The sequence below is a fragment of the Panthera uncia genome, chromosome B4, assembly GCF_023721935.1.
Source record: "Panthera uncia isolate 11264 chromosome B4, Puncia_PCG_1.0, whole genome shotgun sequence".
NCBI classification, from domain to species: Eukaryota; Metazoa; Chordata; class Mammalia; order Carnivora; family Felidae; genus Panthera; species Panthera uncia.
Window position 1 is genome coordinate 119,826,879 of NC_064809.1, and position 23,718 is coordinate 119,850,596.

The window sequence follows — 23,718 nt, forward strand, 5'->3', positions numbered from 1 at the left end:
GGCAGTCTGAAAAACAAAAACATGTCCATAAATCACGAAAGCAGAACACTTGTAGCTGTATGACAGAATTGCTTGCTTACTACACAGTTTCTTTTTGTACTGGACCAGACCCTAGTCTCGATCACCATGTGAAATCTCTGAAGAATATCTTCTGTCCTAGGTCCCTTTGACCTACTTCAAAGGTCTGACATCTCCTGTTCTCTTCAATCCCATCCATCTACAAACCTGGGGAGGATTTGATAATCAGTCTTGTTGCTGCTGATAACAGATTTTTGGAATCCCTCACTTGTGTGTTTCTTTAGTCAAGATTATGCATTTTCAAATGCTTTTCCTCTGACTGTGGAATAATATTGGACTTCCTTTTCTTAGAAGCAATTTAAGTGTCAACTTAAAGGAGGAGGAATACAGGCAATGGAGGTACGTCTGATCTGTAGTGCTTCATATTGTATCCAGGGGCCAGCTAAGTGCCTGAAACATAGAGAATACTCAAGAAGTATCTATTGAACAAATGAACACATGAATAAAAAAACAATAAAACAGATAGTGAGTTGGAGTGGGGATGGAATTGAAATGGGGATGGGATCAGACATTGTTTGTGGAGGTGCAAATTATCACAAATTTTGTGGAGGGTACTTTTAAATTGTGTTTCCTCAGAAGTAAGCTCTGAGACAAAGATTTGAGAGCAAGTAGTTTACTTAGTAGGTGATCCCATGTAGCACGGGTAAAGGCGAGGGAAGGGAAGGAAGCCAATAAAAGGGTACGTTAATGAGAGGGCTATCATTGTGGATAGCTGAGGCTCAGTTCCACTACAGACCTCAGTATAGAGATGTTCCCTGCCAATGGGTGAAGAAAGTGGGAGCATTTATTTGTCATTGACTGAGGACTTCTCTTTGGTATGTTCAGTTCCCAGCTTTTCTGGCCTACCCGAGAGCACTCAAAACACACTTTGACAGCCAGGGAAATCCCTCAGACAAAGCCGTGCAGGTGCTTGTAGTAGGAAGCCATTAGTGACTAAGGAAAGGGTATGGTGGGGGCATCGGAAGCAAAGGGCCTGTATGGCACTATATTTCAAAAATTTAAATACTCATACCCTTCCATGCAATAATTCCAATTCTATAAATTTATGCACTTGATAAATGCATACAACTGCACAAATATGTACACATATACACACAATATTCACTGCCTAATTATTTGTAGTAGCAAAATTTTGGACACAGTTTCAATGTCTATCAATGTAAGAGACTGATTAAACAAATTATTGCCAACCATATATTGGAATCCTATGTGGCTGCTAAATAAATAAGAAGGTTCTATCTGTACGGATACAGAAAGATCATCAATGTGTATTATTAGTATAGAAAAGCAAGATTAATAATGGCCTGAGTAATATGCTACCATATGTGTAAAAATGTGTGTATATATGTGTGTATATATATATGTGTGTGTGTGTGTGTGTGTGTGTGTATATGTGTGTGTGTGTGTGTGTATATATATATGTATATATATGTATATATATACATATATATATACATATATATACATATATATATAAAATATCACTGGAAGGATGTAGAAGAAACTGCACACAGTAATTGCCCTAACATGGAAATTGGAAGAATGAGAGACAAGATAGACAGGGTGAAAGAGAAAAACATTATTTTTACTATAGTATGTTGTATTGTGTAATTTTTTTAATATGCTCAAGTAGGACCTATTTTAAGAAATTAAAATGTTAAGTGAATTGGGGTAGTTGTGTATGTATGTGTGTATGTGTAGATTGTAGTTAATGAAACAAAATAGAAACTTTTTTTTCCTATTTCCATTCCCACCTTCTAATCTTAAGGGAATTGAATATGAAAGGATTCCAGCAATTTTCTTGAACTCTTAGATGTCCTAATGCTGAGATTATTCTGCTCCCAGCCAATCATGAGAATGACCTCCTCCATACTTCTTCTGCTGTTGCACTGTTCTCAGGTCTCTGCTTTCCTGTGAACCAAAGAAACGACGGCTGATAACTTTTTAAGGTAAACACAAACAACAAATAAGTTCTGGCACAAGCTGGACTAGATATTCTTGATAAGACATTGCCAGCAGAAATGTTCTCATCCTTGAGGAAAGTCCCTCGAGTGGTCCTGACACTCTGGGGCAGGGAAATCACTCCTTAAGGGTGCCCAGAATGTCTCAACACTTGGCTGGGCAGTGGCATGTCACAGAAGTGGCTAATACAGATCTTCATTTTGAGGAACTGGTGCTTTCTCTGAAGTGCTGGCGCTGGAGGAACTAATTTTCCCTAACAAAACTGGTGACCTATTGCTGTTTCTTCTGCCTTCTCAGACTCTCCATGGAAGAGAGGATTAATCAGCTAATTGCTCAGTTTAATCAGTCCAGACAGTCACATTTAACATTGACTGCCCAGATTAGATGGTTTAATCTTTGGCAGGGAGTTGGGGAAGAGGTACAGAATTCCCATTTTTCTTAGTCGGCACCACTGGAGAATAATAAAGATCTTAATTTCACATCTGGATCATTGCTACAGCAAACCTTAAATGCTCTTTCTGTCTCCAGTGTTGCCATTTTAAAAATTTTCTTCCAAGATGTGACCATTGTAATCTTTCTAGAATGTGGGTATAACTCTGATGATCCATTTCTTGAAACCCTTTAGTGGAAGCCTATTTTCCTATAAAGTAAAATACATTCCACTAAGCAGGGTACTCACAGTCTCTCATGGTCCAGCCCATGCCAACTTCTATAGCTATATCACTTACCAGTTCCCATCCTTTTGTATTTTCAGCAGTGCCAATGGATCCCTGTATGCTGCTCGTGTTCTGCCATATTTCAAAACACAGAGACACTGTCCCTGTCCTTTAGGTTCTCATGGACTCATTAAAATCCTTCTGTCTCATAGTACTTGTAACACTGTATTGTAATTCCATGTTTGTCTATATCCTTTATTAGATGGCAAGCTTTTCTAGATAAAGGCAGTCTCTTATTTTTATATTCCCATGTAGTAGGTAATCACTAAAAGTTACTTACATAGACTAACTTCCCTCTACCCTATTTCCATCAAGTGCCTGTGCTTGAATGCCTTCAGCTTGTGTCCTTTGTAGACATCTCATTCTATTTTCATGATGGATAAGAATAGTGTTACAGGTTGGGTTCCTCGAGAAAAATATTCTGAAATGGAGATTTGCATGCAGGAAGTTTTGGTGGAGGTTTCTCAGGATCTGCACCTGTGGAGGAAGTGAAAGAAGCAGATTGGGAAGAGAGAGAAGCTGTGCTGTGGCACAGCAGCAGGAAGGCCTTAGTTGACCTCAGAGAGTTCTGAAGCTGGGGCAGCCCTTCAGAGTTGGCCCAGGTCAGGGGAAGGAGGCTGAGCTTTCATGTCTCTACATCAACCAGATGTTGGATGCAGGCTGCTCCTGGAGAGAGCCATGACCTTAGGCAAGGTGTCTCTTTTCAGCCAAGGGCAATTACAGTAGAGGCCTGAGAATTGAGAGCCATTGGTGAGCAACATACGCAGCACTTGAGTGAATACACCTTTCTTTCCTGCAGGGAAATCTGGGCAGTGCAGATCCTGCATCAACTCTGTATCAACTGCAAATGTGGACTCTGGAGTTAGAATACCCATGTTCAGGTGTGAGCTCCACCATTTGTTAAGTGTTCCAGTTATCTGTCGTTATGTGACAGACTTAAAACATAATAATGTTTTGGCTTAAAACATAATGGCTTAAAAACAATCATCATTTATTTACGGCATAAATCTGCGATTTGGGTAAGGTTCAGTGGCTCATCTCTCTTTTGCACAGTATCAGCTGGGGGTGGCACATGTAAGGTTGGAAGATCTACTTCCAAGATGGCTCACTTACATGGCTGACAATTTCAACAGAGACCTCTCCATATGAGAGCTTGGGCTGTCTTGTAGCTTGGTGGTTGAATTCCAAGGATGAGTGGTTCAAGATAACTGGGCAAAAGCTGTATTATCTTTTATGACCTAGCCTCAGAAGGCACAGAGTATCACATTTTGATAGAGGAGTGCCATCCCCTTCTCCCAGAACCCCAAATCTCATCTCGTTATGGCATCAAGTACAGTCATTTGAGTATTTATTCTGATGACTTGTGACTAAAGAGGCAAATTATCTGCTCTTCTCATAGCCAACATATAATTTGGGATAGGCATTAAATAACCTGACAGACGTTGTCTTTCAGAGAGAGGGAAAATAAGAAACACACAACTGTTTGGGGCTATAATAATTTTGGAATCCAGCCAGACACATATGTTAGTCCTTGATTAGGGCTTATCCTACTCTCTAGAATGGTTCTCCACAGCTCTTGGTTCTCTACCTTCTAACTCTTGGTTCCATCTTCTGAATTACCCTTTATTATGCATAAACAGTAGACTGTGTTTGCAGCTGAGTAATTTTCTTAGTCCATATCCCAGTCCAAAAGTCTTTTAATTTTATATAGTCTTTGTCCTTTCAACCTAAATTGGCAGTGCTTCCACCAGAAAAATTATTTTAAAAACACTGTGGGTTTTCTATGCATCATATTGATCTTTACCCATTAGACAAAAGTTATACCCACAAACCTATTTCAGACCTTTAAATATTTGGCCCCCTGTGAGTCGACTGGATGACATTGCCTTTAAGATTCTTGGAAACCTTATTATTTAATGGAGATCGTTGGTGATCTATGCCCCTCATATTCTTAGAAGTCCTTTTATCAAGGTCTCTGAGGCACCAGGTTAAATTTTTCTGAAGCCCTAACAAAAGGATTTATAGTCACACCCTGTATTTAATCATCTTTTCCTTGAAGCCATTTATAGATTTGAAAATCTTGGAAAGGCTAGGAATGAGACAGTTTTATTTTCAAACCCTGCAAATCCTGGCTTATTTGTACACAATAGTTTGTTCTTTAGCTAATTTGTCTCCTCTCACATTTTATCATAGATAGTGAGAAGAAGCAAGGTGGCTTTTTCCAATATTTTTGGAAATCCCTTTAGCTAAGTCATCAAATTCACTGGGTACATTTCCTATTGGCCATGTTACCCTAGGTGACTGACTTGTCAAATTTTCTGCCACTACACAATATGGATACCCTTTCCTCTAGCTTCAAAATAACATTGAATTCACTTTTTTTTTTTATACCTTCTTAAGGCCTTTTGGCTTTCACTCTCTTCAAGACCCTTTAGATTTCTGCCCACTGTTCAATCCCAAAGCTGGTATGGTGTATTTTACTTTTTCCTCCCGTTCCCAGTACCAAATGTTATCAATTGCTCCATGATATACCATTCCAAACTTACAGATTAAAGTAAAAGCAATAATTTATTTAGTTCATGAATCTTCAACCTGCACAGCACTCAGCAGGAACATTTCATCTCTGATCCTCGCAGCTGGGGTGGTCCGTCTATTGTTGGATGATGCACTTCCAAGATGGCTTATTCCCGTGACTGATAATTTGGTGCTAACTGCCAATTTCTCTCCATGTGGGTTTTATCACAAGGAGACCTTGGGCTTCTCACAGCATAGTGTCTAGGTTACAAAGGGAAGTGTCCCAAGAGAACCAGATGGAAGCTGTATCACTGTTTATGAACTTGTCTCAAAAGACACATTGTGCCATCATTCTGTAGTCATAATTTTGCCCCGAGTTAAAGGTAAGAAATATGGACCCCACCTCTGATGAAAGGATGTCAAAGTCTCATTGTGTGAACAGCATGTGCAGTGGGAGACATTGTTATGACCATATTTGAAAAATATGCATACCATAGGCATATTATGTAACCTCTCTGTGCCTTAGTATATTCTAAAATTGTAGTACCTGCAGTTGTTCTGACTAACACAGAGTGGAGAGAACTTGCCTTCTCCTTTTATCCTTCATATCAGGGTTCTACAAACTATAGCCCAGGGTCAAATCTGGACCACTGCCTGTTTTTGTTGATAAACTTTTATTGGAACACAGCCACACTCACTCATTTATGTATTAACTATGGCTTCTTTCACATTATAATGGCAGAATCTAGCAGTTGCAACAGACACTGTATGGTCTGCAAAGACTAAAATATTTACCATTTTAGAGAAAAAGTTTTCCAATGCCTCCTTTACATCCTACTCAGTCATAGAAAATGGGAACTGAGAGTCACCAGAGAGATAATCTTGAGCACACTCTGTTCTGTGGATGAGGTTGTTAGAGACTAACAGAGGATTAAGTGACTAGTTAGAAGTAGAGGAACGCCTATATTTTGCTATTTACTGTATACCTTGTTAATGTGCTTATAAATATTTTGCAAACATTCTCTCATCTAACAGGAAGGTCTTATTTTCATTCTCAACTTATACCTAAGGAAAGTGAGACTCAGGTTAAGTAATTTGTCTGATTATACATGGGCAGAGCTGGAATTCCAACCCAGGTCCTCCTGACTTCAGAACCTGTGCTCTTAACTACTGGAGCACCCTTTCTGAGAGTGCAGCTTGCATTCTACTTGCCTCAGAACCCCCAGTCTGAGACCCATTGCACCCAGTATAGCACACATATGCTATACTCAAGATTCTCAATCCTGACTTTACTTTGGAATTATCTGAGGAAGTAGTTAAATATACATATGCCTGCTAAAAATATAAACCTGATCTTACTCCATTTGGGTTGGCATAACGAAATACCATAGACTAGGTGGCCTAAAAACAACAGGAATTTATTCTTCACAGTCCTGGAGGCTGGAAGTCCAACCACAAGGTCCTGGCATAGTTGGGTGAGGGACCTCTTACCAGGCTGCAGACTTTTCATTGTGTCCTCGCATGGTGGAAGAGGCAAGAGATCTCTCTCAGATGTCTTTCATAAGGGCACTAATCCCATTTACAAGGGTGCCACCCTCATGACCTAATTACTTCCTAAAGGCCTCTCTTCCTAATACTATCACCTGAGGTGTTAGGATCTCAATGTATAAATTCTGAGGGGAAACAAACATTCAGGTCATAGCTGACCTACAGATTGAGTAAATCTATAGTAGCATTTCTATTTTTAACAAATTTCTTTGGTGATTCTAATGCTCAGTTAGGGTTGAGAACCATTATTCTATACCCACTAGAACAAGATACTCCTAACTCTTATTTAGGAGTTAAATGGACAGATGTTTTCATTGTTGTTGTTGTTGTTGTCGTTCAATTCACATCTTTCCATCATCACCTCCCCCTTATGCTATCCTTACCATTGTGGCCACAAAGAGACCACAAGAAAGGCAGTTTATGAGAGCTGTACCAAACTCTGGAGGGCTTTAATGCAATGACAAGAAGGAAGGCACATCTTTTTCCAACTGACCTGACTCTTCCTCCCAAGGCAAGTTCTCCCCTGAGGCATGGGTGATGGCCATCCAAATCCTCACTCTGGAGCTGCAGAGAATTAGACTAAGAAAGGAAAAGTGAGAAAACTTAGAAGAGGAAAAAGTGGCAGTTTCTATGAGCTGGGGAGCAGCTTCTGGCCCAGCACTATGATGTGGGGATTTTTGCATTCAATTTTCTTCTGCCTTCAATCTTAAGCATATTTTCAGAGGATCTAAAAATGAAATAGAAATGCAAACGGCACCTCTAACCAGTAAAAGTCAAAGAAACTAGCAACTTTTTAAGTCACTATGACACTCATGAGCTCATTTAAACCTTGGAACTTTGAAATAGTACAACAATTATATTTCCATTTTACATATAGAAGTTTGATTTTATTTATAGGAGATGTTATTTCTACATTTATCACAGAAGTTTGGTAAACTTCACCATTGGGAGGGTAGGAATTTAATCCCTGCTCATCAGGCACAAGACTGGCAAGAGAGAAGCTTTCTAATTAAGATTCTCACATTCATAAATAATTTAAAGCATTACTATTATCCTAGGAAGTGGCTTCTGAAAAATTATACATTCTTTTGATGTGGGAAGAGATGTTTTCTTTCCCTTTTTGCTCACTTAACCTGTTACAAAACTTCATAGTGTTTTGCAAAATTTGACAGTCCTTTGGATTTTTAAAAAAGTTATTTTGTAAACTAAATGTTGAATGAGGCCTCCAACTCCCATAACTATGCATGTTGCCATGGAGTGATAAACTATCCTGGTTTGTCCAGGACTGAGGGTCTCCTGGGGCATGAGACTATGACTCCTAAACTAGGAAAGTCCTAGGCAAACTTGGATGAGTTGGGACAAGTCAGCCTACTGACTGCCTCAACTTGGGTACAGAACATAGCTATTTCATGGACCTCCCAAAAAAAAACATCTATTCACCAATGTTTCATGACTAACATTTCTCATCTCTTTCCTCTTTCCTCATCCTTACCTTTTTAAGGAAAAGATACATTTCTCTCCTCTTGTGGAGAGAGGTTCTGCCCTCTTCCTAAAGCCTTGGCACCAACCATTTCATGACCCCATGGCTTCAACTTCCAGTCCAAGTAAGCTTATCATAACATTCCTTGAAGCAAACACTGTGCTCTCTCCTTCAGTGGAATGCTGGCGGACACAGTTTTCATCTTGTTTCATTACTGATTTTTATACTCCACCTTGTTCCAGATGGATAGTTTTGTGATGGGTCTTTCCAATATGTGGTAATCTTTCCCCATTCATCATATGAACCCCAATATACTTTCTACATAGTGTCATCTGTAAGGACATGACTAGCTCTGTAGCCTAAGACAAGTCACTTGACTCCTCTGAGTAGATGCCTCATCTAAGAAAGGGAACAAAACAAATTGATTTTGAAGATTCCTTTATGCCCTGAAATTCCATTGTATTATTATTCACTGAGTCTAATGCAACTGGTCAAGGCAATCTTTTATATGTCGCCTGGAAAACTTACAACATCCTCTAAACATGTAACGATATAGAACAGGGAAATGTCAACAGGGTTGATCCTCAAATCTTTCATAGACATAAATGGCTATTTATATCCCCATCATTCTCAGAAGTCCGTGCTCTCTGCTCTACAACCCTATGGGGCAATGCTATTTGAAGAGTTGTTTTTAAATCAACTACTTAGAAACAAAAAGATGCATCCTTTCACCCACCTCCTAATTTTGAAAGCATTGTAAGTACTTTATGTGGGTTGCAGAAAATTTAGAAAATATACAAAATAACAGAGGGTGACAAAAACCACCAATAATCCCTTCATGTAGATGTAACCGCTGTTAAGCCTTTGGTGTATTTATTAAAAATAAGTAAATGAAATAATTGTTCTATGTTGTTTTATAGTCAGCTTTACTCACTTAGCAACAGATGACACTTTCTCATTTCATCGTGAAATGTCTGGTGGCTCATTGTATTCCATTTTATGGGAAGCTATACTTGATTTAATTAAGTTTCTGGGTGGATATTGAGGGGTTCCCCTCCAAAGTGTTATAAACAAACATCTAATGTATTATTTTCCCACCAGGTATTCTTAATGGTGAATTTCTAGATCACAAGTTATACACATTCCTGGGGTTTTAATATGGACTGTCAAATTGTCTTCCAAAAAGTATTCTGAATTTATACTTTCCCTAGCAGGACATAAGAGTGGTGGCTCTTCTTTGCAGCTTTGTTAACAATTAGTCGTGACTAATGATCACGTTGGCCAAGGACTTTGGGCAAAGTCCAGTGTGACAGCCAAACTCTGATATTGCTCTTTGATATTAGTGTGTTTATAAAACATCCAAAAATAGAACAGGAAAGCAAACAGCAACATTGATCATTTGGGGTCAGAGTCATCCACTGAGTATTGGAGCATGTAAACATACATCAGGGACTCTTCACCTGGTGTCTATGAACCTTACCCCAGACTTTTTTAAGTGTTTGCTCCAACTGTACAAACCTATCAAAAATAGAGGCTGTGGCTGCTACGAGGAAATCTGAGAATATATAAAAGTGTTTATGAAAAAAAGGAGAAATGAAGGGAATTTTCCTGTAGTGAGTACACTTGTTGTATGGATCAACTGATTTCATTTTCAAAGTATAGTGTGGGTATTTCTTATACCCATTTTATCAATGAGAAAAATAGAACTCAGAGTCTGAAACTTCTCCCATGGTCATGCAGCTAATTTAGAACAGATATGGGACCCTAAAGCAGTGCTGTTTCTGTTGTAACACAAAGATCTTTCTAGAAAGGAAGAATAAGGCTAGGATTAAACATGAAGTATGAAGATAATGTTAGGTTAAAGGCATAGTGACTAGTGCACATAGGACTTGAATGCATTTGTGCTGAGGAATCGAATGAATGACCAATATTTCCTTCTTATCCTTGGCTTCAAGTGTTCCTAAGCAATGACAAAGGGGTTGGGAGGCTTTCTCTTCCACAGAATTTTTTGGTCTCAGACTTCACCCTTTAATTATGGTCCATATTTTCTTCACTCCAAGTTAGTCTAAAACAGCTGACAATAGTTTTGTGTGCCATGACTGGGTGGAAGAGGCATGTGGGAAATGTTCTAGGCTGACTGATAAGAACCTTCTTTTTTGTTTTTTGGTAGGTAGCATACTGGCAATTTCATGTAGTTCAACTTAATAGTTCAAATCTGCAGTGTTGATGTTTCTTTTTATGCTAAGTGTTTATGAGAGAAACAGGCCCACTTCGTCTCCCTTTTTAAGACCTTGGGGACACCCTTTCCATCTTCCATAGAGGAGAAGCAAGACCAGTTTGCTTGCTCTTGGTGTAATAGTACTTAAGACGGCCCACCATTCTGGTGTTGGCTGCTTTGGTCAAGAGTTGGTGAGAGGCTTCAATGGGGGAGTGGAGATAGATCCAGTTGAGACCCACCAGGTCAGCAGCAGCATGGCCCAAGCACAGGGATAGGATAAGGACCAGGCTCTAACTCCTGTGATCGGGGGAGAGTGGATAAGAATAAGGCAGAGGGAGAAGCAGGGAGAAAAAGGCAGAGTCTATGTATGACCTGAGGAATAATGTGGATATTTAGGTGAAGGAATAAGCCACAACCTTAGGAGTTAGACCTCAGGCCCAAAGTGGGAGCAGGCTTCACATGAGGGAAATTAGATGTGAGATCCAAGCAAATCAGGGCTCTTTCAGCATTTCCTACAGTCTGGGTCTGAGGGGAGCCATAGTGCATCAAAAGGTTTAGCTGTATACTGCGTTGAGGCCCAGGATAGGGGAGCAGCAAGGTTGATGTAAGGATTTAGGCATTCTGCATTCACAAGTTATAAAGGTTTGCCTTAATTCATTCACCTAGTAAACAGTTATTCAATTTATTTTCTGTTTTCAGCACTGTGCTAGTTGTTGAGAATAGAATGGTAAAAATACAAACTCTCTGTCTTCATGGAGCTTCTGTTTTAATGGAGAAGAGGGATAGTCAACAAGGGAAAATATAAATAAAATAAAATGATGATGGTGTTATGAAGTAAATACCCACAGTGATGGAACAGAAGTAAATACCCCCAGTGATGGAACACCAGGAGGAGGGAGGCCTATTTTAAGTAGGGTTTTCCCAGGGCGATTGATTAGAGGCCACCCTTAGGAAGATCTGTGGGGGAACAGGCCAGGCAGAGGGGAAAGCAGGTACAAAAGTCCTTGGGTGGGAACAGGCTTCAGGTTCTAGGGTCAGGGAAATGAAGAGGCCAGTGAAGGAGAAGAGAAGCTAAGAGAAGAGGCTAGAGAGATGGATATGAGGTAGGTTAGATAGGAACTTGGGGGTCCCAGCTAAGAGTTTGGGCTTTATTCTAAAGCACAATGGAAGGACATTGGAGGGTTTTCAGTGGTGGAATGACATGATCAGAACTGCATTTGAAAAATTTCACCCTGGCTGCTCTCTGCAAATTGTAGAGGGGCATCAGAGTATCCAGGTAAGAGACTTCAGAGCCCTGTGGGGGAATCAAAGCCAGTCCTTGACCCCTTGTGAGAGCTCCCAGAAAAGGCATTTTGCAAAGGATTACACTGCTTTTCTACAAGTATCTAAAATTTATATTGAGATGGAATCATGGACAGAATCTATTAAAAGCTACTTGGCTTTCTTTTATGAAGATGTATGTAGAAACTAATGTTTAGAAAAGTGCCCAAAAAGTTCATGCATCTTTTAATTAAATTAAGTAATTATTCATTCATTCATTTTTGTCTTTCTTTGATATAACAAATATTTAGTAGTCTTGGCTCTGTGCCATCTGCCCAAGGAGTTCAAAGGAGAATAAATAGATAAGCTCTCTTCCCTCCTGTGGCTTGTGGTCTACTCTAGGAAGTTTTCATGGCCTACTAAGTTCTTTACGAACTGAGCCACATGGAAGGATGGAGAAGAAAGAGTTCTCTCAGGAGTGGGAACTTGATATATATTGGTTGACAAACCAATGATGTTGAACAAATCCTTAAGCTTCTTTGGTACTATTTCTTCCTTCAAACAGAGGAGAAAAGCTGGGTAGGGGGGTCATAAATTCAAAGTGGCTTCTTTAAGTATTGAAATTCTATCATGGAGAAGTTGGATAGAAGATCAGGGTGGCATCACCTGAGTAAACTTAACATCACTAAAAGGACAATCAGACATTACTAGCCTCCTGAAAGGCACCATACAACATATGTCACACCCTCCGTGAATTCTTCTTGCCAAAAAATTGGACAATAGTCCAAGTCTGGTCAAGCTTCTGATTCTACCCACCAGCTTTCAGGAAATAATGGGATTGAGGGGCATACCAAATCCTTCCCAGGGAGTGAGAATCTAACCAGCCAAATGTAACGTGGACAATTCTATGGACAAATGACCTGGTTTCTTTAACAAATAAATAGCACAAAATGGCGCCGGGTTTGGGGTAAGAGGGCACTATTAGATTAAAGGAAATTTATCTTAATAATATCATATTAATTTCATTAAGGATGAAAATGATACTGGATTTTGCTACAGAAAAAAAAGTCCTTAGTGTTTTTCACGCTGCAACATGAATGAACTTTGAAGAAATTATGTTAAGTAAAATAAGCCAGACACAAAAGGACAAATATCATATGATTCCACTGAAACTAAGATCTAGAGGAGTCAAACTCATAAGGACAGAAAGTAGAGTGGTGGTTGTCACAGGTTGAGTGAAGGGAGAACGGGGAGTTACTGTTTAATGGGAACAGAGTTTCAGTTTGGGAATATGAGAAAAGTTCTAGGAATGGGTGGTGGTGATGGCTGCACAAGAATGTGAATGTTCCTGGGGCGCCTGGGTGGCTCAGTCGGTTGAGTGTCCGACTTCGGCTCAGGTCATGATCTCGCGGTCCGTGAGTTCGAGCCCCACGTCGGGCTCTGGGCTGATGGCTCAGAGCCTGGAGCCTGCTTCCGATTCTGTGTCTCCCTCTCTCTCTCTGCCCCTCCCCCGTTCATGCTCTGTCTCTCTCTGTCTCAAAAATAAATAAAAAAACGTTAAAAAAATTAAAAAAAAATTAAAAAAAGAATGTGAATGTTCCTAATACCACTGAACTGTACGCTTAAAGATGGTTAAAATAGTAAATCTTGTGTCGTGTTTATTTTACCATCGCAACAAAAAAAGTCCTCAGGTGTTAGAGATAAATTCTGGATTAGTCACAGGTGAATAATACGACAGCTGGGATTTGCTTTATTTTTTTTTCCCAATATATGAAATTTATTGTCAAATTGGTTTCCATACAACACCCAGTGTTCATCCCAAAAGGTGCCCTCCTCAATGTCCATCACCCACCCTCCACTCCCTCCCACCCCCCATCAACCCTCAGTTTGTTCTCAGTTTTTAAGAGTCTCTTATGCTTTGGCTCTCTCCCACTCTAACCTCTTTTTTTTTTTTTCCTTCCCCTCCCCCATGGGTTTCTGTTAAGTTTCTCAGGATCCACATAAGAGTGAAAGCATATGGTATCTGTCTTTCTCTGTATGGCTTATTTCACTTAGCATCACACTCTCCAGTTCCACCCACGTTGCTACAAAAGGCCATATTTCATTCTTTCTCATTGCCACGTAGTATTCCATTGTGTATATAAACCACAATTTCTTTATCCATTCATCAGTTGACGGCCATTTAGGCTCTTTCCATAATTTGGCTATTGTTGAGAGTGCTGCTATAAACATTGGGGTACAAGTGCCCCTATGCATCAGTACTCCTGTATCCCTTGGGTAAATTCCTAGCAGTGCTATTGCTGGGTCATAGGGTAGGTCTATTTTTAATTTTCTGAGGAACCTCCACACTGCTTTCCAGAGCGACTGCACCAATTTGCATTCCCACCAACAGTGCAAGAGGGTTCCCGTTTCTCCACATCCTCTCCAGCATCTATAGTCTCCTGATCTGTTCATTTTGGCCACTCTGACTGGCGTGAGGTGATATCTGAGTGTGGTTTTGATTTGTATTTCCCTGATAAGGAGCGACATTGAACCCAGAAAACCGCCAGAGGATGGGATTTGCTTTAAAATAACCTGATAGAGCGGGATGCCTGGGTGGCTCAGTTGGTTAAGAGTCTGACTTCAGCTCAGGTCATGATCTCACCATTCCTGAGTACAAGCCCCACATCGAGCTCTCTGCTGTCAGTGTGGAGCCTGCCTGGGAGTCTCTGTCCCCCTCTTTCTCTGCCTCTCTCTCTCTCTTTCAAAAATAAGTAAAACATTAAAAATAAATAAATAATCTCAGAAAACAAAACAAACGAAACCCTGGAGGACAGAGAGGAAGCAGAACTAGGAAACTGTATGTAATTGCTGAAGTTGAGAGATGGGTAATGGGGGGTCAGTCACACTGCTCCTTTGCTTTTATGTGTGTTAATCACTTGATAATATAAAGTTTAAGGTGCATCTATCATGTTTTGGTATGTTGAGTTTAATTTTCTGAGATGCTCTGAGCATTTAAACTCTTTTTAGAGGCCTCAAAAAAAAATTCCCTTCAGTCTCTTGGTGCCCGGAGCTGTCATAGTATGAAATTGAGCATGAAATAAGCCCAAGCTTGAGGAGGTCACTGAGGCTGCTTTATAATGAGAAATCCCCTCCTGTGTTATACTTGATACCCCTGCCGACCTTGTCAGATTGTAGGGGAGAATAAACGAAATTGTATATATCAGCGTGGCTTATTGCTGCCTCCAACTTAGAATCATTAGGGAGCTTTTTAAAATACTAATGCTCAGCCCCCACCCCAAACCAATTGAGCTAGAGTCTCTGAGGGTGGGTGCCAGGGAGCAGTAGTTTTAAAAAGCTCCCTCTGTGATTCTCATGTGCATTCAAGGTTAGGAACCACCATGAACCACCCTGTACCTAGCTGGTGCTCACAAAATGCTGATTGAAAATGAATCTGGAACTAGTTACCTAGTATGCTCTGTTTCAGTCATTTGATAAAGCCTTTTATGGAAAAGAATTTATGTGCAACCTTTTTTTCCCTCCCACCCAGGAGATCCAACTTCCAGAGGCTATGAACTTATTTCTTGAGCCTTTACTAGAGCAGGCACTCTTATGCCCAAGAGAGTATCGTGGTGGCTGTTAGCAAGAGCCTGGAAAGATAAGAACAGTTTCAAAAAATGTTTTTGGGGCATCACAAAAACCCCATTGTAACACAACACTCTTTGGAATAACATTAAAGAAAAGTGAATTATGCCCGTTTATCAAAGGGAAAATGAAAGCCCCTTGGACACGAATTTTATTTTGAAGCTGAAGCCTTTAATCAAATTGACAATAAAAGATATGGTCCTTCTATGAACTGAGGAATGATAAGCAGCCATTTGCAATCTCAATATGTGGCTGCTGGAATTTAACTCTATGTTTCACCTCTAATGTGTTGAGAATGGACAGATTTTCCCAACGGAGAGAGAAATGGAGTCCTTACTCAGTTAACTGCACGAGCACAAAGTGTAAACAACTCCACATATCTTCCCTCCCTCACCTCTGCACCTTGGAATTTGGAGAGAATATTCACAGGGCAGTCACTTCAAACAAACTGACCCAAAAAATGCTCTAAACTTTCATTGCAAATAACTCTTCCATGAAGTGACAGAGTAAGTGATCCTAAACCTGAATTGTGTGTGTGCTGTGGGGGAGGGGCATCTTTTTCTTTTTTCATAGCCAACCAGAGTTAAGCAGTAGAGGAGCAGTGTTGTCAGATTTAATAAATATAAAGTGCAGAATGCCCGGTTAAATTTGAATTTGAAACTTTGTAAGTTTATTTATTTATTTTGAAGCAGGGGGGCGTGAGTGGGGAGGGGCAGAGAGAGAGGGAGAGAGAGATTCCCAAGCAGGTCCCGCACTGTCAGCATGGAGCCAGACACAGGGCTCGAACCCACAAACTGTGAGCTGAACCCATGACCTGAGCTGAGACCAAGAGTTGGACGCTTAACCAAGTGAGCAACCCAGGTGCCCCAAATTTGAATTTCAGATAAATATTTGCAAATATTGCTCAGAATATACTAACGCTAAACAACATTCAGGTTTTATTTGAAATGCAACTTAAACTGGGCATCCTATATTTTATCCGGCAACCCTACAGGGAAGAAAAGAGAAGTCTTTTCAGATGTGAAGTCTAAACATCTTGCTCCAAGATGCCCAGGATATCTAGTCAGTAAATGTCCAAGAATATGGGCCAGGAAGGTGATATTGACAGCCAGTATAAGGAAGTCAGTGTATCAGTTATCAAATGCTACGTAACCTATCACTCCAAAATCATGTGGTTCAAAATAATAATCATACATTGTTAGTGCTTTTGCAAGTTGGCTGTGGTTTTTTCATCTGGAATGGACTTGGGTGAGCAAATCTGCCTGTAAATGTTATCTTTGGTTAGATAGGGATAACTCCATTCAGGCTATTGCAGATTGGAAGGCTCTCACATATCTCTTATCCTCTTCTAGGAACCAGTGATAACAAAGTGTAAACAGAAATATGTGAGCCCTTTTTAAAAATTTTTTCTTAAAGTGTTTATCTTTTTGAGAGAGAGACAGAGTGTGAGCAGGGGAGGGGCAGAGAGAGAGGAAGACACAGAATCTGAAGCAGGTTCCAGGCTCTGAGCTGTCAGCACAGAGCCCCATGCAAGGCTTGAACTCATGAATCAAGAGATCATGACCTTAGCTGAAGTCAGACACTTAACTGACTGAGTCACCTTGGCGAGAAATATGTGAGCCCTTTTAAGGCCTAAGCTTCGAACTAGCTCGTTTTTATTTCTGCCCACATGCCACGGGCCAAAGCAAATCATGTGGCCAGACTCAAAAATCAAAAGGTAGGGAAGCCCACTGCCCCCATGAAGAGGCCATGAAAGGCTGTGAATGTAGGAGTGAAGACCTGGGACTGGTGATTCAATCGACTACAGGCGGGCGTGGGGAAAGTGAGACTCAGGAGAAGGAAGTGAAGTCCCTGGTAGCTTCGGAGCTAAAGAGGACTCAGACACAGGGGGAGGCGGAAGCAGGAGGTCAGTTACTGTGAAACGGGGCTTCAAGGGTCAGAGGGACCCAGATATAAGGCCTATTTCTTCCAATATATCCACGTTTGCCTAGAAAAGTCCTCATGAACTGAGGTGAGGCTGAGTGTGAAGGTGGGGCTTTAATGGTCTCAGTTGTGGAAGTTTGAGGCTGAGCATAAGGTTTGATGTTCTCTTAAATGTTATCCACAACTCACATGTACTCCTTGCTGTCTTGCATTAATTACTCCTTTGGCTGAAGGGACAACACATTAAGACCATTAGAAAAACAACTAATTTGCATCAATCAGTGTTGTAATCATTACTTTTCCCATTCCAGTAAGAGAAATCCAACTTAAACTAGCTGAAGCTATAAAGGGAAATTATTAACATAACTAAAAAGATGGGACACTAGCTTCAGGCAGGGCTGGATCCAGGTGCTCAGATGATGTGAATAGGATTCTGTGTCTTTCCATCCCTAGGTTCTGTGTTGGCATCATGCTGAGGCAAGCTGTTGCTTCATGATGCCACAATGGTTGCTGAAAACTCCAGATTTACTTTATCAACTTGGCAACCCAGGCAGAAAGAGCATTCCTCTTTTCATTTATTTCAGTGAAAATCCTGGAATCGAATTTTAGGCTTAATGTGGGTCAAATGTCCACCTCTGAACCAATCCCAATGACCAGGATTCTGATTTGCTAGACCTGGGTGTCCAAACCCGGATCATGAGGTTTGGTCAGCCCCACCTAAACCGCATGGACTGAATGGGAGAGGGAAAATGGAAGTATGATAAAAGGTGAGAAATGGGTGCTGGGTGGGCAACAAAGCTACAGATGTCTCCATCCAATGGCTCCCTGTTTCCCTTAGAGTAAAAGATCGTACAGCATCTGCTTTTCCTAACTCATTCCCTCATCTCCTACCACTCTCTCCATTCCATTCTACTTTAGCTTTACTGGGTATCCTGCTCACACATAAGCATTCAAGGAGCACGTGGTCTTAAGGACTCTAGGCCACCTATTTGGTCACTTTCTTACTGAGACCTATGCTAAACCCTTAATGTTAATAGCAGTCTGACCTTCTATCACTTCCAATCTCTCTTACCCTTACTCTTTTTTCCCTTTTTCATAGCACTTCTGATACCATATAACTTAAGTTTTTTATCATGTTTATCGTTTACTCACTATCCCCACTTTCACTCCTGCCTCTCTTCATACCTCCGTAGAGTATCAGCTGCATGAGGACAAAAGTTCTTTGTATCATAGACTAAAATATCGCAAGTACCAACGGTAATAATTGATGCTCAATAAATATGTGTGGAATGAATGAATGGACCTGATATAGTTTCCAAGAGATGCTAAGTATCAGGTTAATTTGATAGGAGAGGAGGAATTTGCCAGGGTTGCAAATCTGTGGCAATCCAACTGTATAACTCCCCAGTTATGTACCCATGACAGAAACATGGTTTTTTCATAAGGTCTTCCTCTTGAATCTGGACAAGGCCCACCAGGCAGGCTCTATCAATCAGTGGAGGGTGTCCAGATATTAATATTTTAGTCTTTCACACAAGTTGGAACTTGGGGTATCAGCGCAGGGGTGATACAAACTGAGAGTGCCAGATGCTTGTCTGGTGGTGGTGGTGGCTTGGGGGGTGGAGTCTGATGAAAATGCTAGATGCCATCAAGGTGGAGGCGATGGGCATTGAAAGGGAGATAGAGCTATGTCTAAAGCAAGACTAGATCTTTATATATCATACCTCATCTTGGAGGGAACAATCTGAGTTACCTAGCTCAAAATCAAAGGGTGGATTATGTGCTCATGCCTGTATATACTCATGAGGCATCTAAATATATTTTTGTTTTTACCAGCTGGTCAATTCTCTTCCCTATTGACTAGGGCATCTCTCAAAGTCCCTGCCCTGTTGCCAATATCATGAAATCCTCCAGGTGTGGGCTTGGAGCTTTCACCCCATTTTCTTGAGCCATTACCTGCTCAGGAAATTATCTTTCTCAGACAGGAGCAGCATTGACTGGGCTCTAGGGAGATCCAGTGCCTGCTGCCCAATTTCCATTTGGTTTTCTTCCTTTTTTCCTCCCTCTCTCCCTCCCTCTCTCTATCTCTATCTCTTTCTTTATTTCTTGAGAGAGAGAGAGAGACTCTCTCATGACTGTGAGATAATGACCTGAGCCAAAATCAAGAGTCAGATGCTTAACTGACTGAGCTACCCAGGTGCCCCTCCATTTGATTTTCTAAGGAGGAAATGTTTGTTACTCGCTGATACTTAGGTCGATGCTATTGAGGAATATAATAGAGAGATGGAGAGTGAACTGGGATTCATAGTGAGTGGGAATGTGTGCCTCTTCTGGACAGAGCAAGCATTTGGAATAGAACACATTCCGAAGGCCCTATTTGAAAGGTTATTTCTTGGGGCTTTTCTGAGAGAGCTGCACTTTTTAACTTAGAAAACAATAAAAAAATATAGGCAGTTTGTGGTGAAAGCAGAACAGTGGGTGGAACCCCAAATTAACACTTGGGGCTGTCTTAACTTGGGGATCTCAAGGACAGCACAGATCCTTAGGAATGTCTTTCTTTGCCAGTGACCTCATGTGTTTATTTAACTGTCCAGCTGAGGGCTCACCCTGACAGTTCAGCAACTAAGCAGAGTCTGCCCATTTAGGGTGACAATTCAGACCTAAGAAAGGGAGAGCTGTCCCACAGGGCTGCAGGAAGACTATTCAGGGACCTTCTGCTTTTCAGGATTTTTCTTTTTTTATCCTTTTCTTCTTTCTCTCATCCCAAGCTGCTGGTGATTGAGCTCTCATCCTTGTATTCCGTGATTGTGCTCAAAAGGACTTGCAACTGTGCAAAAGTTGGCAACAGGCAGTTGCTGCCCTCCAGGGAAGGGCCAAGAGGCCTTGGGGTGGAGGTAAGGCGGGGAGGTGGGAAAGACACTGGAAAGAAGCAAAGGATGGCTTGTGTCAAGAGAGTGCTGCCCTGAACGGTTGGGGGAGGTAGGAAAATGTGACTGAAAAGGAAGAACTGCTTCTTTACTCAAAGGGGATTTCAGCAAAACATCTTCCAGAAGCTGCATTTGTTTCCCTCACAGAGGTGAACAGGAAAGGTGGAAAGGGACAGCCAGGTGAGGGCGATTTCTGCTTTTCATTTGATCACTCTCCACACTGTTCAGATAGGTTACCTCACGTAGGTGTTGCTTTTTAATGGAAATTTTAAGAAAAGACAAATTTAATGAGAACAAACTAAATCATACGGACTTTACCTACTCTATTTTCTAGGATGCAAGAAAAAGGGCTTCATTTTCTAGCTGTGTGGACTTTGGCAAATTGTTTAAGTTTTCTGTGGCCCATTACCTCATCTGGAAAATAGGATTAATGGCATCAGTGAATGGCATCGTGGAGCGAGTGTGGGGATTCGATGACAAAAGGTATGTAAAGTGCTAACAGCGGTCATCACAAGCGCTCCGTCATGCTGGCTATCACTGGTATTGTCCAAATTCCGTTCTAACACAGAACTCAGCAATTTGGGCTTGTTTGTCCTAAAATCAGTGCCTCATGGTCATGGCAAGTGACCACAGCATCTGGAGCTGTGATGGATGATGATGGCGGTGGCGGCGGTGGTGGTGGATAGATAGTTCCTGAACATCCAGCCCATCAGAAGCGGGGAAAGGAGCAGATGTTTGAGACTGAAGCCATAGGAACGGGCAGAAGGCAAGGTTGATGGGGTCACAAACACACCTGTCATCATCTTAGTAGAATAAATTATCTGCCTTTCAACATGTCCTGAATATGTCTGAGATAGATCTGAGAGGAATAGATAATGTGAAATGGCCCAAGTGGTAAACAGGTATTCTTTCATTTGGTGAAAATGTAGTCGTCCCCGCCGTCTTCTACCTGTACCCCTTTGAATTATTTACCTTTCTATTGAATACATACAGGGCTAGAAGCTACATGTAGATCTTAGCCACATCTAGGATCATAAAAGACTGAAAGGAACCATACAAATCAATTGGAGAGTATCTCAAGTAACAGAAAACAAACTAATTTATACAACTAGGATATTTACTTATCACATGTAATAAGTTTAGCAGTAAGGTGGACTTCAGGTTTGGTTGATCCAGGAACTCAACGATGCCATAAAGTCTGGGTTCTATTTCTGTCTCTGCTGTGCCATCCCTGGTGTACAAGTTGTGTTCTTGGGCTACTTCCTATGGTCATAAGGTGTTTGTCAGTGGCAGGTGGGACAACATGCTTTCTTGTTTCTAACCAATGGAGAGGGAGAGGTGAAGGAAAGAGAATGAGACAGAGGGAGAGAGAGAGCTTCTCCTTAACCATGGAAAAACAAGTCCTTTTCTGCGGTCATATTGAGTTAATTTAGGATAGTGCTCACTCCTGGACCTGTGCTAGTGGCCTGGTGGATGCTGTGTGGTACAGGAATTTTAAACCAATCATTAGCAAGGAGTATAAAATGATTAGCTTAGACCAAGATTTTCAACCTTGGGTCTATTGACATTTAGGGGTAAGTCTTTATTTGGGGGGCTGTCCTGTTCATCGTTGACTATTTACCAGCATTCCTCATGTCTACCCACATGGTCCCAAAAGCAAGGGACAGTGTGGCTTCAGGTGAGGCTGGGAAGACGACAAGGGCAAAATGAGGCATATTAAGGATTTCAGTTTTTATCTGGAAAGCACCAGTAAGCTACCAAATGGTTTTAGTTGGGATCTGTAGAAAGAATAGGAGAAGATTTGGAGGGAAGACAGTGGGACCAGTTATTGCTGGAGAGCAGGTAATGAATGATGGCAATTTTAGTTAGGGTGGTGGATATAGAAACAGAGATAGATGGACATAATTTCAGTGTATTCATGAGTTAAACTAGGGAGGACCTCGTGCTGAATAGACAAGAGGGGTGAGGAAAGGAAAGTAGTAAGGATGTCTCATAGGTTTCTTGTTTTCTCACTCCAGTGGACATATGATTTCTCATGAGATGGGGAGCACTTGGGTAGGAGCAGACTGTGGAGAGAAGATTGTGTTCTGGTTGTGCTGAGTTTCAGGCCTGTGTGAGTTACTCAAGTAGAAATGTCAAGTGGGCAGAAAGAGATACAAGCATGGTGCTCAGGGGAGGATACACAACTGGAGATAATAACTGGAGCCATGTGTGTGATAAGAACTCAACTTAGGGACTTGTAGGATAGAGATCTATGAGTCCTGGGAGAAACATCTAGAAGAATAGAAGGGATTCCAGGAGAGGGTTTTATTCCTTAACCCATAGGAGGAGAGCACTTTGAGAGGGAGGGCTGGATCAGCAGTGGTATATGCTATTGGGGGGAGATGGGAGATAAGGACCAAAATATTGTCCTTTGGATTTAGTGACATGCAGGCCATTGGTGAACCCCGCAAGAGCCATTTTGGGAATGGTGGGTGTTGGGGTCAGAAGACAGGCTGGAGAGGCCCAAGCAATGCCTAGGAGAAGATATGGAGTAGATTCCTCATAGAGAAGTTTGGCTATGGAAGAATGGAGGATAGTCTAGTAAAGGGGAAAGTGAGGACGACTTTCTCCCAGAAAAGGGGAGAGCTTTTCTGTAGGATGAGAGACACTTTACCATGTTCAACTGGTTTATTGGTTCCAAGAAACAGAGGTTGGAAAATATAGGAGAGACAGAGGTAGAGGTAGAGGGAGGGAGGGGGAGAGAGAGAGAGAGAGAGAGATTGGAAATGGATACTGTAAGTTTCCTGAAAATACAGGAGGGGATAGAATCCAGACCTATGAGCCTTAGAATTATAACTAGAGAGGAAGGACAAAACTGTAGGTGGGCTTGAAGTGTTTGTGGCAGGAAGTTGATAGCATTCCTATTTGAACTCTTCTACGGTTTCTGTAAAGCAGGAGGCTCTGTGTCTGTATGGAGAATGGACGGGAAGTTTCTGTGCTCAGATACATTTAGGAAACACTGTGTTAAGGTCAAGCAATTATCTTCACCAATGGACTTTTCAGAGTCTTTAGTACACAAGAATTCCTTGTGGGTGTCCAAGGAGGGATAGAGCACATATCATTCCTTATTGCACCACAGAGCTCTTTAGGTGCATAGCACCTCATGGAACCAGTGTTTCACAGCAGACTTTCTGGAAAAGGCTGAACAGGATCAACAACTTCACTTTATGGTGGAGGAAACTGCAATCCAAAGATGGAAAGGGACTTGGAGAAAATCACTTGGTTAGATTAGCAGGTGTGGAGGGCCCTTCTGTAGAGAGAACAGGGACTTCCCCAACCCTTACTTTCTGCTAGCATTGCCCTCTCATTCTTGATTGTTCTGTGTGACCCTAGACTCCAGCCATACTGGGACAATCTGGTTTTACTTGGAAATATAAAATGAGACAGAGGTAGCCATTACATCTTTCTATGTGACATGAAAGAGTA

At 41.3% G+C, this 23,718-nt stretch overlaps 1 long non-coding RNA gene across 1 annotated transcript; it reads left to right on the top strand.

Moving 5' to 3' along the window:
- The first annotated feature begins 1,852 nt into the window (after positions 1 to 1,852).
- On the top strand, positions 1,853 to 21,198 carry LOC125919489 (uncharacterized). Its single transcript, XR_007456804.1, has 3 exons — positions 1,853 to 2,027; positions 20,585 to 20,733; positions 20,855 to 21,198. It is a non-coding gene; the product is annotated as an uncharacterized LOC125919489 (long non-coding RNA).
- The last annotated feature ends 2,520 nt before the right edge of the window (positions 21,199 to 23,718 follow it).